The sequence below is a fragment of the Amblyomma maculatum genome, chromosome 2, assembly GCF_055883805.1.
Source record: "Amblyomma maculatum isolate TAMU_Amacu chromosome 2, ASM5588380v1, whole genome shotgun sequence".
Taxonomy (NCBI): domain Eukaryota; kingdom Metazoa; phylum Arthropoda; class Arachnida; order Ixodida; family Ixodidae; genus Amblyomma; species Amblyomma maculatum.
Genome location: NC_139345.1, coordinates 195,874,132 through 195,889,139, shown reverse-complemented (window position 1 = coordinate 195,889,139; position 15,008 = coordinate 195,874,132). Strand labels below are relative to the sequence as shown.

At 45.1% G+C, this 15,008-nt stretch overlaps 1 pseudogene; it reads left to right on the top strand.

The window, feature by feature from the left end:
* The first annotated feature begins 3,628 nt into the window (after window positions 1–3,628).
* Window positions 3,629–14,406, top strand: LOC146200839 (uncharacterized; annotated as a pseudogene).
* The last annotated feature ends 602 nt before the right edge of the window (window positions 14,407–15,008 follow it).

The following is a 15,008-nucleotide window of genomic DNA, read 5'->3' as shown; positions in this document are numbered from 1 at the left end:
TAACCTCTTCTTAAACGATAAGCTCATTGAAATGGTTGCCCCGGTATCCACTAAAGCCATTGTCGTAACACCATCCACAAGCACATAGAGCGTGTTCTTTCACATAACAATAGATGGAGGAATTTCTACAGGCAGCGCACAGTCTCCAGCGGCAGCGCTGACTAGTGTTCCGGCAAAGGCGATGGAGACCGCCGCCGTGGCCGTGGTGACGGAGAGCGGCGCGCAGAAGAGGCAGGTAGTGGTGAGAAACCTGCGGTAAGCAGAAGAGCGGCTGCGCGGTCCATCGGTCTAGGGATATTCATAAGAAGATGGGGGCATTGCCAAGGAGAGTCGTAGAAATGGTTACGTGGCGGAGCTTGTTGGATGGGCTGATCGTAACGGGCTGTGGCAGTATCGAGCTATGCGCCCCTCAATGCCGCAGCGGTGGCACACGGGGGTTGTGCGACAAAACCCTTGTTCCCTGGAGGGTTCCGGACAGGGAGGGCGCATTGGGTAGCGAAATTCATCTTCAGGCCTTCGGGCTGGACGCCGGAAATAGCGAGCAGGTGGTGGTTGAGGACGGTACTCACAGTGCGGATCGTAGTGCGACGAGAAGTTAGCCGGGCGTGAGTCGCAGCGAGGCGTGTGACCAGGGCTATCGAACCTTGGTGTCGGGCTGTTGGAGCAAGAGTCGGCAGTGATGTATTGATAGAATTCAGAACGGGCATCGAGGGGAGCAATGCGGGAGGCCCTCGAGAGCCGACAACGTAGAGGGCAAGGATGGTAGACATCATGCAGGGGGCTCGAACCGCTGCGATTCCTCGCGAACTATTTGCCGGATCGTCGACGACAAGTTCATGAAGCTGTCTTCAATGCTCGCCACAGATGGAACGTTGGCGACCCGTTCAAATATTGGCATTATGCGACGAGTCTCCAATGTCTCGAATGTGCGAACGTGCCGAATTACATCACAGACGGCTTTCAGGTCATCTTTGGCAATCAGAAATTATAAACATCATCTGGGATGCCCTTCAGAAGATGTCCTACTTTATCTTCCTCGGTCATATTAGCGCTTGCTGTTTTGCACAGCTTCAGAACCTCCTCTATGTAAGTTGTGCATGTTTCTCCCGGTAGCTGAGCTGTGTGCGCAAGCGCGTGTTCAGCCCGCTTCCTTCGTGCAAGGCAAGGCACCATGGAAGAATGCAAACATTATCCTCATTCATAAGAAAGGGGACTCTAAGGGCCTTAAAATTACAGACCAATCAGCTTACTGTCTGTTACGTATAAGGTATTATTTACTAAGGTAATCGCTAATAGAATCAGGACAACCTTAGACTGCAATCAAGCAAATGATCAAGCAGGCGTTCGGAAACGGTGCTCTACTATCGATCTATATTCATACCATCAACCTGGTGACAGAAAAATGCTCAGAATATAACCAGCCCTTATACATAGCATTCATTGATTACGATAAAGCATTTGACTCAGTAGAAACCTCGGCGGTGATGCAGGCATCGCGAAATCAGGGGGTAGACGAGCCATACGTGAAAGTGCTGTAAGATATATATAGTGGCTGCACAGCAACCATAGTTCTGCATAAAGAAAGTAACAAAATTTCTATAAAGAAAGTTGTTAGGCAAGGAGACACGATCTCCCCAGTACTATTCACAGCTTGCGTAGAGGAAGTATTCAGAGACTTGAAATTGGAGCAGTTAGGGATAAGGGTAGATGGAGAATACCTCAGTAATTTGTGATTTGCTGATGACATTGTCTTACTCAGTAACCCAGGGGAGGAACTGCAAATAATGATTGATGATCTAGACACGAAAAGTAGTAAAGTAGGCTTGAAAATGAATATGCAGAAGACTGAGGTATGATGTTCAACTGCCTCGGGAAGGAACAGCAGTTTACGTTAGGTAGCGAAGTACTGGAAGTAGTAGGCGAATATGTCTACTTAGGACAGGTAGTAACCGCAGATCGGGACCATGAAAAGGAAATAACAAGAACAATAAGATTAGGATAGAGCGCATTTGGCAAGCACTCGCAGATTATGACTAGCAGCTTACCGGTATCGCTCAAGAGGAAAGTATACAACAGTTGCATCTTACCTGTACTCACCTATGGGGCTGAAACGTGGAGGCTAACCAAGAGGGTTCTACTTAAGTTGAGGACAAGACAGAGGGCTATGGAACGAGAAATGGTAGGGGTAACATTAAGAGATAGGAAGCGAGCAGATTGGGTCAGAGAAATAACTCACGTTACTGACGTTCTAGTGGAAATCAAGAAGAAGAAATGGGCATGGGCAGGACATGTACTGCGAAGAGAGGATAACCAATGGTCGCTGAAGGTAACAAACTGGATTCCAAGGGAAGGAAAGCGTAGCAGGGGGCGGCAGAACGTTAGGTGGGGGGATGAGGTTAAGAAGTTCGCAGGGGTCAAATGGATGCAGCTAGCACAGAACCGGGTTAAGTGGCGAAATATGGGAGAGGCCTTCGCCCTGTAGTGAGTATAGTCGGGCTGATGATGATTATGATGATGATTTCAATTATCCGCTGCCTGATGGGCGAAGCATGCTGCAACGTCTGTCTTCATGTAGATAGATGTAAATGGGATTTAAGCGGACGACGCCTGGTTTTGATTGGCTGATACGGCCATTTATTATCTGAAGAAATTTTTGGTAGACATATAAAGTTTACCTGCCAATAATTGTTGTAAGATTATTCGTATCATTTAGAATGCGCACTAAATGCAAAAAAAGAGACGAGAAAGAGAGGAGACCCGGGCTGTTGAAATGGGCGTGTTGTCTGTCTCAATTTTCTGCGACTCAAACTAATATGTTTGCTCTAACTGCCGCATTTCTTAAATTTAATTTTATGTTTCCATTCACACTCTACATAACCCTAGCACTTAATAGTTTGTAACCTAGCTTCTCGCCCTCTGTGTATGCGCATTTACTTCATTCGTCAGGTCGAATGGTGCGGCTTTCTTTCAGAGCATGTTCGCTCGCACTCCGTTATTCCTCTGTCACCGCTCGTTAAACTCGGTAATGGCAAGAACTGCAAGGCGTTTAGAGCGCTACTGTCTGGTTATCACTGCAGCAAGCTTGTATTTACTAGCTTTTGCTGGGTTTATCGTTGTGTCGATGTTTTAGCTGCTTTTGGAACTGTTATCCATGTTGTGCTGTATGCAGACTTGCAGTATTTTTTTTAACAGACCCCCTGTAAAATTTGGTCGAAGACGATGCGGGTTTGTTTGTGACTTCAATGCTCAAAATTTTTTCGTGGGGAAGTGCGCGCAACGATCGCCGCGGCGACGACGTGCACAACATGGCAACACAGCTGGCACTCGCCGCCCTCAACACTGGCCAGCCCTCCTTGCGACGACGCGGATTTCCCGGCTCCTGTATCGACGTTGCGTTCGCTTCCAGCGGGATCGAGACGGCCTCACCTGGCGTCGTGCACCCTCTCTGTGGGGCTCGGACCCCTTCTATATCACCATAGAGCCCACTGCTAAAGAAGCGCTCCTCATGCGTATCTACTCTATAGTAGATTGGGGCCGCATTCGCCGCGAGGTAGAAGCCGCCGCTGCATCCTGCGCCGATTACTTCACCAGTCTCGTCCGGAGCGCTGTCGCAGCCACACGTCACGCAATGGTGAGAGCTGGTCAGCCAACACCCGACAAGAAGTTGCTCAATCTGCGCGACATGATATGTAAGGCAGACCGTATGGCGCAACGGACGGATAGACCAGAAGGCTGAACGGTTTACAATCGGCTGGGCGCGGCAGCAAGGCGGCACGCCAACAAGCTCTACTGCCGGCATTGGGCTTCTCTGTGCAACACGATGGAGAAGGACCGCACCTTGCGGCGTCTCTTCACCACCCTGCGGCGCATCACTACACCTCAGGCGAATCCTCAGCCCCTCGCCGCTCTCGCCATCTCAAGCGGCCAAATAAACCAGCACCTATCTGAGCGGTTCGCTGACCGGTTTGCGCCAAAACGCCCGCGAGCGCCGCTGCCACCGCAGCGACTGCGCCGAGCCAAAGTCCCGATGCCAGTGTCCTTTCCTCCGCCCCGGATGGTCCTCGTATCTTTAAAGCAGCCAGATCTAGTGTAGATCTGCCAAGAATTAGGAATTGAACTTGGCACGATTGCGCGAAAACCGCATATCGTACAATCTATAACTATCAGAGTGGACGAGGAAGAAGTGAGCGAATGATGGGAGTTAATCTAAGAAAGGAAAACGGCCGAGATCGAAAAGCGTCTGCAGAAACAAAAGCAATGCGATCGCCAGCTTCAGCTTCAGCACACCGACATCAGGAGATCGAGTTGAAGAGGCTCGACGCAGAGTCAAAGAAAGCCGAAGCTGGCTGCTCTCAGCCACAGTCCTCCAGCGCAGCAGGGAGGGAAACAATCAAAATCAAGGATTTCATGCAACCTTAGGCGAGGACTTTGGTATATTTTTGGTGAACTTCGAAAGGGCTTGAAAAAAATCGAAGCTTCAACAAAATGCGTGCCCGCAGCAACTACTGACCTTGATGTCGTGTAAGGTAGCGGGAGCAATTAGGAGACTCAATGAACAAGAATCTGAGGACTCCATTGTCGTAAAAGCAAGCCCCCCCCCCCCTTGCTAGAGTCCCCTTTCTTGTGAATCAGGATAATGTTTGCATTCTTCCATGGTTCCGGTACCGTCGATGACACCAGGCACTGCGTATACAGGGTGGCCAGTTTTTCTAGCACGATATCCCCCCCGTCCTTCAGCAAATCTGTAGTTGATCCTCTTCAGCTGATTTCCCCCTTTTCATAGTTTCTAGTGCTTTCTTGAGCTCGTCCTTCATCACTGGTGGAACGTCTGACTGTTTTTCCCTACCGCCAATCACATTACGGTCCTGACTACTTTGGCTACTGTAGAGATCTGTATAGAACTCCTCGGCTACTTTGACTATCTTGTCCATATTAGTGATGACGTTGCCCGCCTTGTTCCTTATCGCATACATCTGGTTTTTGCCTATGCCCAATTTCTTCTTTACCGCTTTAAGGCTTCCCCCGTTCTTTACAGTATGCTCAATTTTCTCCATGTTATACTTCCTTATATCGGCCAGCTTGCGCTTATTGATTAGCGCAAGGCCAATTCGATCTGGTCTGTTGGATTGGAAGCTTTCATACTCTGGCGTTTCTTAATCAAATCTTTCGTCTCCTTAGACAGCTTACCGGTATCCTCTCGAACTATCCTACCGCCTACTTCTACCGCGCACTCAGTAATGATATCTTTGAAATTATTGTTCGAGAGGATTATTATGAGGGAGAGCTATTCTACATTGCAGAATCACATCGTTTAAGGATGAAACAACGTAGTCGTAATCAAGAATGGGGTGAAAAGGCGACATGAGCGCATCCACTGCTGTTTCAGGTGGCAGGCGAGTAAATGCAGCGGAGCGAAGACGAACCGTTGAAGTTTCATGAGCTTGTTCGTCAGGACAGAGCGGCAGGTCTGGATGAAGCAGTCTTGAAGAACAGCCAGTGAGAACGGAGTGCGCGGTTAAAACGTCGAGGCCTAATATAACATCTTGCGGGCAACTAGTGAGGACTGTAAGTAGCACATGGATATGGCGGCAGGAAATACTAATTTGTGCAGTACACATACCAATCACAGTAGCTGTGTTGCCATCCGCAACACGAACGATGGATGATGTGGCGGGTGGGATTCACCTCCACCAATATGATACATGGTAGAAGGTTAGTTCGGGAAACGCACAACAGCTGATGACAGACGTTATTGTTGTTGTTGACCAAATAACATATGGCACATACTCACAGAGGGGGATCGGCCAAGAATTGGGTAGCAAAGAAAATTTTTGAAGTATATGTGCATGAAAAAGAAAAGTGATTTGAGGCATAGAGCAAAGGAAACAAAAAAAGAAATAAATGAAATATAAAATGAAAAGTGGTAACACACATGGGAGATGACACTGCAATTGTAGAACAAGTCATGTTTAAATATTTCGCAAGGCAAACGATTTGATTCCAATAAAACATTTTGCATGGTGGTGAAAACAGACCTGTGACTGTGTCCAAGGATGGTGGCGCCAACTGACAACAATATCGGGCTACTTAAACTGAGGCCAAGCTGTTGCAATTCCCTTTCCATCAACTATCTTCTCAACGTAGTGAAGCGGCGGCAAAAAAATAAAAAGTGATATAATGATTTCTGCTCACCACAAAATGCGCTGACCGGAGAAAGTGTCAAACCAGACCTGTAAAGATAGAAATTTAAAGGCGGGATATGGCATCGCAGCCTTGTTAGAGAAATCTCAAGTTGCCGTGAATGACATATTTTCTATTCCAAGAATAATTTAGAGGCACGTAGTCATCAAATCTTAAAAGATGTCCATTTTTCATATTTAATAGAACGTTTCTCCGAAACCTCGCTGCGGTGGTGTACGCTGTCGGCAGAAGGAAATATTATACGGGGCCAGTGAGGGACCCTTTTGCCAAACTATCAGCATATTCATTTAAATTCACATTGCTGTGGCTTGGTACCCATACTATATGTACAAGTTTCAAATCCCGATGGATCAGGGAGAAAAAGGGTTTTACTATTGCAGAATCCACTGACGAAGAGAGGGATAAACACAAGGATAGAGAGTCGAAAATTACAGCCACTTTAGAAAAAGAGGAGTCTAATTTCCGTAAAGCGATTACCCCCGCCAGAAACTCCGCTTCAAAAATTGGGGTGAAGTCCGGAAGCCGGACAGAAAAAGATCAGTTTAAATGCAGACAATATATGCCCACACCCGCCTTTTCATTACATTGAGATGCGTCAGTAGGTATTACTAAACTAGCAGAAAGGCTTCTTAAATGATCTTCTAATAATCCATTTAGAATAACGGATGATAAGTCTTTAGGATTGTTCGGGAATATGTCGTTGGTTTGTATGGACCATAAATTTTGGACCATAACTACTTGCGGGGTGTGAAATTTAGGCCAATGGACACCGAAAAAGGAGGTCGGTTGACAGCAAAAAATAGACAGATCGGTGAAACTCTGATTCATATATCCACGTCTGAACAGTTAGAATTTGTAATCTGCATATCAAAGGAGGAATGCGGGCTTCAAGGTAGAGCACATTGTTGGCAACAAATTTTGGAAGTCCAAGATTCAACCGAAGCGCTTCTCGCTCAAAGAGAACAAGCGGCCGAATTTTAGAAGCTGCTGAACCAAACATACGACTGAACCAAGCTCTAAAATTGGACGCACATACAGAACATAAACCATTAATAGCACATCTCTCCACATTCCAGACCGCGGATGACTAATTCGGCACAACATGCCCACGGCCCAAGCCCCTTTCATAAGTGACCCCTAAATGCTTTAATGATTTAACCTGAGTTATTATTTGTTGCTGATACATTACAGACACACTTACAGGATCTTTTATATTGAATACAAGGACTGCAATTTTTTTCACATTTAATGTGAGACGCAGCCACACAACCAATTCTCAATAGAGTTTAGGTACGTTTGCAAGCGGAGATAAAGGAATTGAATATCCGATGCAATTGCAAAAAACGCAATATAATCTGCATATATGTAAGTGCACACGTCATGATTAACTGGAATTGAGCTGAGTAGAATGGTGAAAAACACAGGTGAGAGGACTGCTCCTTGCGGCACTCCCCTGGCTTGCTTATATCTGCCAGAATGCCATTTAATGCACAGTAAAACTCTCGGTTTAGGAGAAATTCAGATATCCAGGCTACGAAATAATGTGGAAACTGAAGAGCTTTTAATTTCTGCAATAGAATGTTATGTTCAACACTATCATAGGCTTTGGCTATACATAGCGTTATCAAGGCAGCGTGTATTTTTTTGGCGCCGCGCTAAACGAACTCGACTTTCGAGATAAGCATGCTCATTCCAGATGGAACACTTTTGACGGAAACCAATTTGACAAGAGCTGAGATATTTTCTTGATTCATGAAGTCCGAAATATGTATAAGTAGGACTCTTTCCATTTATTTTACGATGTTTGGTGTTCAAGGATGTTCAAAGGATCAAGCAGGTTTTCGGGAACGGTACTCTACTATCAATCATATCCATACCATCAACCAGGTGATAGAAAAATGCTCGGAATATAACCAGCCCTTATACATAGCATTCATTGATTACGAAAAAGCATTTGACTCAGTTGAAACTTCGGCGGTGATTCAGGCATTGCGAAATCAGGGGGTAGACGAACCGTACGTGAAAGTGCTGGAAGATATATATAGGGACTGCACAGCAACCATAGTTCTGCATATAGAAAGTAACAAAATTCCCATAAAGAAAGGTGTTAGGCAAGGAGACACGATCTCCCCAGTACTATTCACAGCTTGCTTAGAGGAAGTATTCAGACTTGGAATGGGAGCAGTTAGGGATAAGGGTAGATGGAGAATACCTCAGTAATCTGCGATTCGCTGATGACATTGCCTTGCTAAGTAACTCGGGGGATGAACTGCAAATAATGACTGATGACCTAGACAGGAAAAGTAGAAAGGTAGGCCTAAAAATCAATATGCAGAAGACTAAAGTAATGTTCAACAGCCTCGGGAAGGAACAAGTTTACGTTAGGTAGCGAGGCACTGGAAGTAGTAGGCGAATATGTCTACTTAGGACGGGTAGTAACCGTAGATCCGGATCATGAAAAGAAAATAACAAGAAGAATAAGATTGGGATGGAGCGCATTTGGCAAGCACTCGCAGATTATGACTAGCAGCTTACTGCACTATCGCTCAAGAGGAAAGTATTCAACATTTGCGTCTTACGTGTACTCACCTATGGGGCTGAAACGTGGAGGCTAACCAAGAGAGTTCTACTTAAGTTGAGGACAACCCAGAGGGCTATGGAACGAAAAATGGTAGGGGTAACATTAAGAGATAGGAAGCGTGCAGAGTGGGTCAGAGAAATAACTCAGGTTACCTGCATACTAGTGGAAATTAAGAAGAAGAAATGGACATGGGCAGGACATGTAGTGCGAAGAGAGGATAACCGATGGTCGCTTAGGGTAACAAACTGGATTCCTAGGGAAGGAAAGCGTAGCAGGGGGCGGCAGAAAGTTAGGTGGGCGGATGAGATTAAGAAGTTCGCAGGGGTCAAGTGGATGCAGCTAGCACAGAACAGGGCTAATTGGAGAAATATGGGAGAGGCCTTCGCCCTGCAGTGGGCATAGTCAGGCTGATGATGATGATGATGATGTTAATGCAATTGGTATGATATTATCTATGGAAAAGGCATCGCCTTTGTTCTGAAGTAAAGGAATTATTTTGGCAAGTTTCTATTCTGGGTGTATCCAAGCATGTTTGATGAAATAATTTACTAGCTCTAATAACGTGTCAGGTGACTCCTCAAAAAGAATTTTTAACATTTTTGAAGTTACGTTATCAGGACCGGGAGTAGCGTCTAGTAATCTCATAACTATAGGATAAAGCTCAGAAACAGAAATTTGAGGATCATAATTAACTGGATCCATTGGCATTACAGATATCGAGCATGCAGGAAGTGTAGACGAGAAACGCTTCTCCGGTCCTTTGGAAATTGTTTCAATTGTGTCTATTGCTTCATGGGGAGTCAAGATAAGAGAATGTAAATTTTGTGATTGCGGAATCGTTTTCCGCGAGCGTAAAAAACAAAAAGAGCAGTTCGGTTGCCAGATTTACACAGAAAATCAAAATGCCTAACATCATACTCGTCCTTCGCTTTTGCGACTGTACGTTTAAACGTAGCTGCAATGAACTTAAAATCATGGCAGTTTTTCGGGCACTGGTTGTGGAGAAGCCTTTCACATGACGCCTTTTTACGTCTGTAATCTCGGGAACAATCAGCATTCCACCAAACAGCTGAAGTATTCCCCTTTAAGCTCCGTACTAAGATCTCAGACTTCTTACGGCAATCCTCAGTCGCCGTGCATAAGCGTTTGGTTTTTGTTCTTCATCCGTGTTAGTCACTGACTCAAGATTAGAGCGGAACGTTAACTTAAATTTATTATAGTTAATTAAATGCCTTCAATTGAGAAGTCGCTGGAGTTACAGGGCAATTAACATCCGCAGCAATCGGTATGTGGTCACTAGAGGTGCCGCAATTAATTGTCGAGCAATTATTAACAAAAAGGCTGGGAGAGGTAAAGGTAAAATCTAACGCAGATTGAGTGTTTTTTATAAAAGTAGCCGAACCCGAATTTCTTCAGGAAAAGTTATTAAGTGTGACCCAATCCCAAAGACGCTTGCCGCAACTATATGTCTTGTAGGCCCAGGACACATGGTGCGCAATAAAATCACCAGCCAGAAGAACCGAGTTCTGACAATTAGCTAATAGCAGATCTAGAGGTTTTGTAGCTTGTACACCGCTATGAAAGTAAGCATTCACTAAGAGAAACGGACAGCGCCCTGGAAGTTCAAAGTCTCGGGCCTATAACTCGCAATATAGAGAAGATAGCTGGAAAGAAACCTTAGCCCGTGACAGAGTTTTGTAGAGACAAATATATTTAAACATCCTCCTTTTGTTTGGCGATCTTGTCGGAATGAATGATAATTTTGTAAATACAAATGTTTATCGGCTGTTAGCCAAGTTTCTTGCAAAATAATGATATGCGGAATATACTGAGAAGAAATGTAAACTAAATCTGTTGAAGCTGTTAGAATTGAACGACAGTTCCACTGGATAACGTTTAATGCCCCTATGATTGCGAAATCTGGGCAGCCGCAACTGCCTACCCCGAAATATTCTCCTTTGGCTTTGATGGATGTAGATGTTTCTTTGATTTTGGTTGGGACCACGGAGAAGAATGGTTGGACATGGGAGACACACCGCTTTAGAATTCTTACATCTGATGCCACCATCTCTGCGTCATTATTGACTCCATCCTTATTTCCTGGGAGCCGAAGCAACAGCAGTGCTTTCAAGCAGTCGAGACCTTTCTGAAGGCATGTTTGCTATGACAGGGGCTGTTCCTAATTGCAGGGCTTGCGTTAGCTGAACTGCCAGAACGTTAGAAAAACACTCTGTGACAGTAGCAACTATTCGGTTGACCATTTCAGTCATTGAGGCTTTCACTGCAGTCATTATCGCTTTTGAGATTGATGCATCCATAGGCACACCTGATGGGGCCGACACACCTGCCTAACCATGCAATCGCTCTTTAACTTGTGTTACAACGTCACGACGCGAACAGCGTTTTATTACTTCTACAATTTGAAGCTCCTGTTTTCGAGATGAACACTCCAAGGAGTTTGCAGCATGGGCTCCTCCACAAAGGCAGCATTTGTCGTTTTGCTGTGGACATGATGACGAATGATGACCATCGCCACATTTGCAACACCGCACGGAGAACGTACAACCATGCGCACTGTGACCATATTGCCAGCAATTAGTACACTGCCGTGGCTTAGATTCAAGAGGATCCACACGAGAGATCAATGGCCATGCTTTTATCTCTGACGGGCATGAAGTTCCCGCAAATGTGGCAATCATTGACTCTGTTGGTATCCGCGTATTATCAACCTCCCAGCTGCAATGATACACCTCTACAACACCAGCCGCCGAAAGAAGGTCGAAAGTCTTAGCTGGAGTGAAAGAAGGTGCATGCAAGATGAGAAAGGATAAAGCTGCGCACCTGAAGCGATCCAAATGAATTGCATTTAAGCAGAAACGCAATTGAGGTCTGCACATCGGCACAGTATCCCGCCAAGTCTAAACTGCCTCTCTTGCTGTAATCGAGTCATACAGGGAAGAGGCTGCCTGGAGAGCAGCTCGCACAGACCCAAGATTAGTCATTTTGATAAATCATCCTTAGGTACCACCGCTACAGGAATGTTTCGAACGTCAGACCGTTGGAACGCTTTCTGAGGTAGATCATTCATGAGACACAATGAAAGCCGACCAGGAAGAGCTGCCCTGGCCGGGACACTGCGTAGACATCACTTTACAGCTACAATCTCTCCGCGAGAGTTATCAATATGGTAAAAGGCGCATATGCGCAGGGGAAAACAGAAAAAGAGGATCAGCCGCATAATAATTGAAAAATTCACTCTTCACCGTCCTGCGCTGTTCTGCGAGTGCGGTACGGGCACGGGCGCTGGTAAGTGTTCTGGCAAGCACCAACCGTTGCTTCAGCTTCGTCGTCTCTCTCTCTTTGTTATCCATCGCTGTCCTCTTCAACGGCATATACGTAACAATATTTAATCCCAGGGATGACAGCCGAAATATGGTGAAGGCGAAATGCAAACGCACCTGTTTGCTGCGAGATGTCAACGAAAAGTACAAAGCCTAGGCCGTCAACTTTATCTGGAGCCCTCCACAGCAGTATCGTTAATAGCTACATATGTCACTTTGGCAAGTGAAACTCTACATATTCCATGTAGGATGTGTGTTTCTTGAGATTTTGTAACTTGTCATCTCTGTTTCGCGACATTTGGCTAATTGCAGTTATCAAACAGTTAAAGACGAAACAGAAACTGTTCTTGACATAGTTTCCTGCTTGGATCCATTTCCTAATTGCACTTCTTTGAAACTTGCACCAATGCTGCACAGCTCAAATAGCAGGCAGTTGAATTACAGGAATGATGTAGAGCCTGCATTTCAGTTCCGATTAAGGGAATGTAATGGTACCGATCCATGCGCCCTTACAGGCGCCCTTTCACAAATACATAATCAATTTTGTTAGTGTGATACATATCATAGGTCGACGGAAGGCCATGCGGAGCCAGTTTCATATCCTTCATGAAGGCTAAAATAAAAATGTAGACCACTGCTGTCCCATGTCGAAAAAATTGGTCATTTTGTGAATGATCAACTGGCTATAAATAGTACCTTACTCAGAGTGATGAGGTATATAATATCTGATTTAACATCCAAAAACAACTATGGCTTCGGCCAATCACTTGAAACTAACGGAGACAGATGTCGCGCATCACAGACTGGTCGTCTCGCGCCATATCTTTACATTTGTTGCACTTCAATTTTGTGCCTTTCCGCTTTGCTTCAACTTTTTCCAGCACTACTAGTCACGTTTCTTTTGTGAAATATTTCTTATCCTGTTGAGAGCAGCGTCCTCATTAACGATGGTCTCGGGCATTATCGATGCTATCATTTCCACATCTTCCTCATCTGGAAGAACAAAGAAAACGGCTTAAGCATTGAGCAGATAAATAAATCAAAGGGCACGGCAGCTGGGCTTGCGCACAGATGGATAATCCGCTTGTCTTCCTCGTGCAGATCATCGCCAGCCTGCTGGTGATACCGTCGGGATGCCAACAACCACGTCAGCATTTCCAGCCCGAACGTGTGCAAGTGCTACAGAACGACAGTTTTGCAACGCCCCCGGTCCTACGATCCACGGATGAATTTTGGCACCTACCATCGCCAACGAATAGCGGCAACGACTGTGTGACCTTCAAGCCATGCGGAGCGGCGCTGCAAGCTTCTTGGACTATAAAAGACAAGACCGAAGGATTTCGAACCAAAGGGCACGGCAGCTGGGCTTGCACACAGATGGATAATCCGCTTGTCTTCCTCGTGCAGGTAAGAAAGCGCTTTGGGAAATGTTTTCGATCTAGCGAGCGTTGCCTTGTTGTGCTGCCGTGCCCTGCGGTACTTCTTGACACAGTGTGAGATGTGGTGCATGTGATGAAATTGTTACTGCTTGCGGGTGACGTTGAGAGTAATCCTGGGCCTGACATGGCAGAACTTTCGCAACAGTTACAGAATATAGCAGATGACATAAAGACAATAAAAGAAGAAAGGTTAACATCAATAGACAACAAACTAGAACGCCTTGCTCTCCTTGAAGACAAACTTTCGTCATGTACCGATCATATTGCCAATCTTCAACAGGTCGTATTATCTCTGGAATTAAAGCTAGACGATCTTGAGAATCGCTCCAGAAGATCAAATCTTATTATTTATGGCATCCCTGAAAAGGAAGAAGAAAATAGCGAATCCCTGGAGCGAACTGTAAATGAAGAAGTTTTGAAAGAATCCCTAAAACTGGAAGAAGTTGCAATAGAACGCATTCACAGACTAGGTAGACCAACGGAAAACAAAACAAGGCCTGTAATACTAAAGCTTCTAGATTTCAGGGAAAAAACGAACATTTTGCGCAACTGTCACAAATTAAAGGGCACCGAGTTTACCATAAGTGAAGATTTTTCGCTTCGTGTCCGCGAAATCAAAAAAAAGCTATGGAAATACGGGAAACCAAGAAAAGATCGCGGCGAGAAAGTGTCGCTGGTTTACGACAAACTAAAAATAAACGGTGAACTTTATTTTTGGAACAACGAAAATTGTGAAGTGTTACCAGTTGCAGCTCCTCCAGTTACATCTTCGCTAACCGAGACAAAAAACCAAAACACAGGTACACGAACTCTACGCTCGCGCCGTCCACAGCGTCCCAAATAACCTTCGTGAACATTAATGCGCGTAGTATCATCAATAAGGTAGGTCCCCTAGAATCCTTATTATTAGGTTTAAAGCCAGAATTCATGGCGATAACTGAAACATGGCTAACAAAAGAAATTAAAGACTTTGAAGTAATTCCCCCAAATTATTCCATATCACGCAAAGACAGGCCGACGCGAGGCGGAGGCGTGGCATTATTGATAAGAAAAGATATGTTTCCTTACGTTACCTGAAGTTGAAGGGGTAGAAGCTATCTTTTTCAAACTCTGCTTTTCTGATTCTACCATCGTTGTGGGTTGCGTCTTAGTCCTTGTTCTGATCCTATCATACTCCAATCATTGTATACGTATATGCAACATCATGTTAAGGGGGCGAGACTAATACTTTTAGGTGATTTCAATCTTCCTGATATTACCTGGAACACCCTGCACCATAATTCACCTTGCGCCGATGTTGTTTTTGATATAATGCTTTCTTTTAACCTTTCGCAAATCGTAACAGAACCCACACGTGTACAAGGACCAGCTCCAACATTCTAGATTTAGTTTTCCTGAGTAGTCATTTCCCCTGTCAAGAAACCAATGTGGAAATTTTAAATGGCA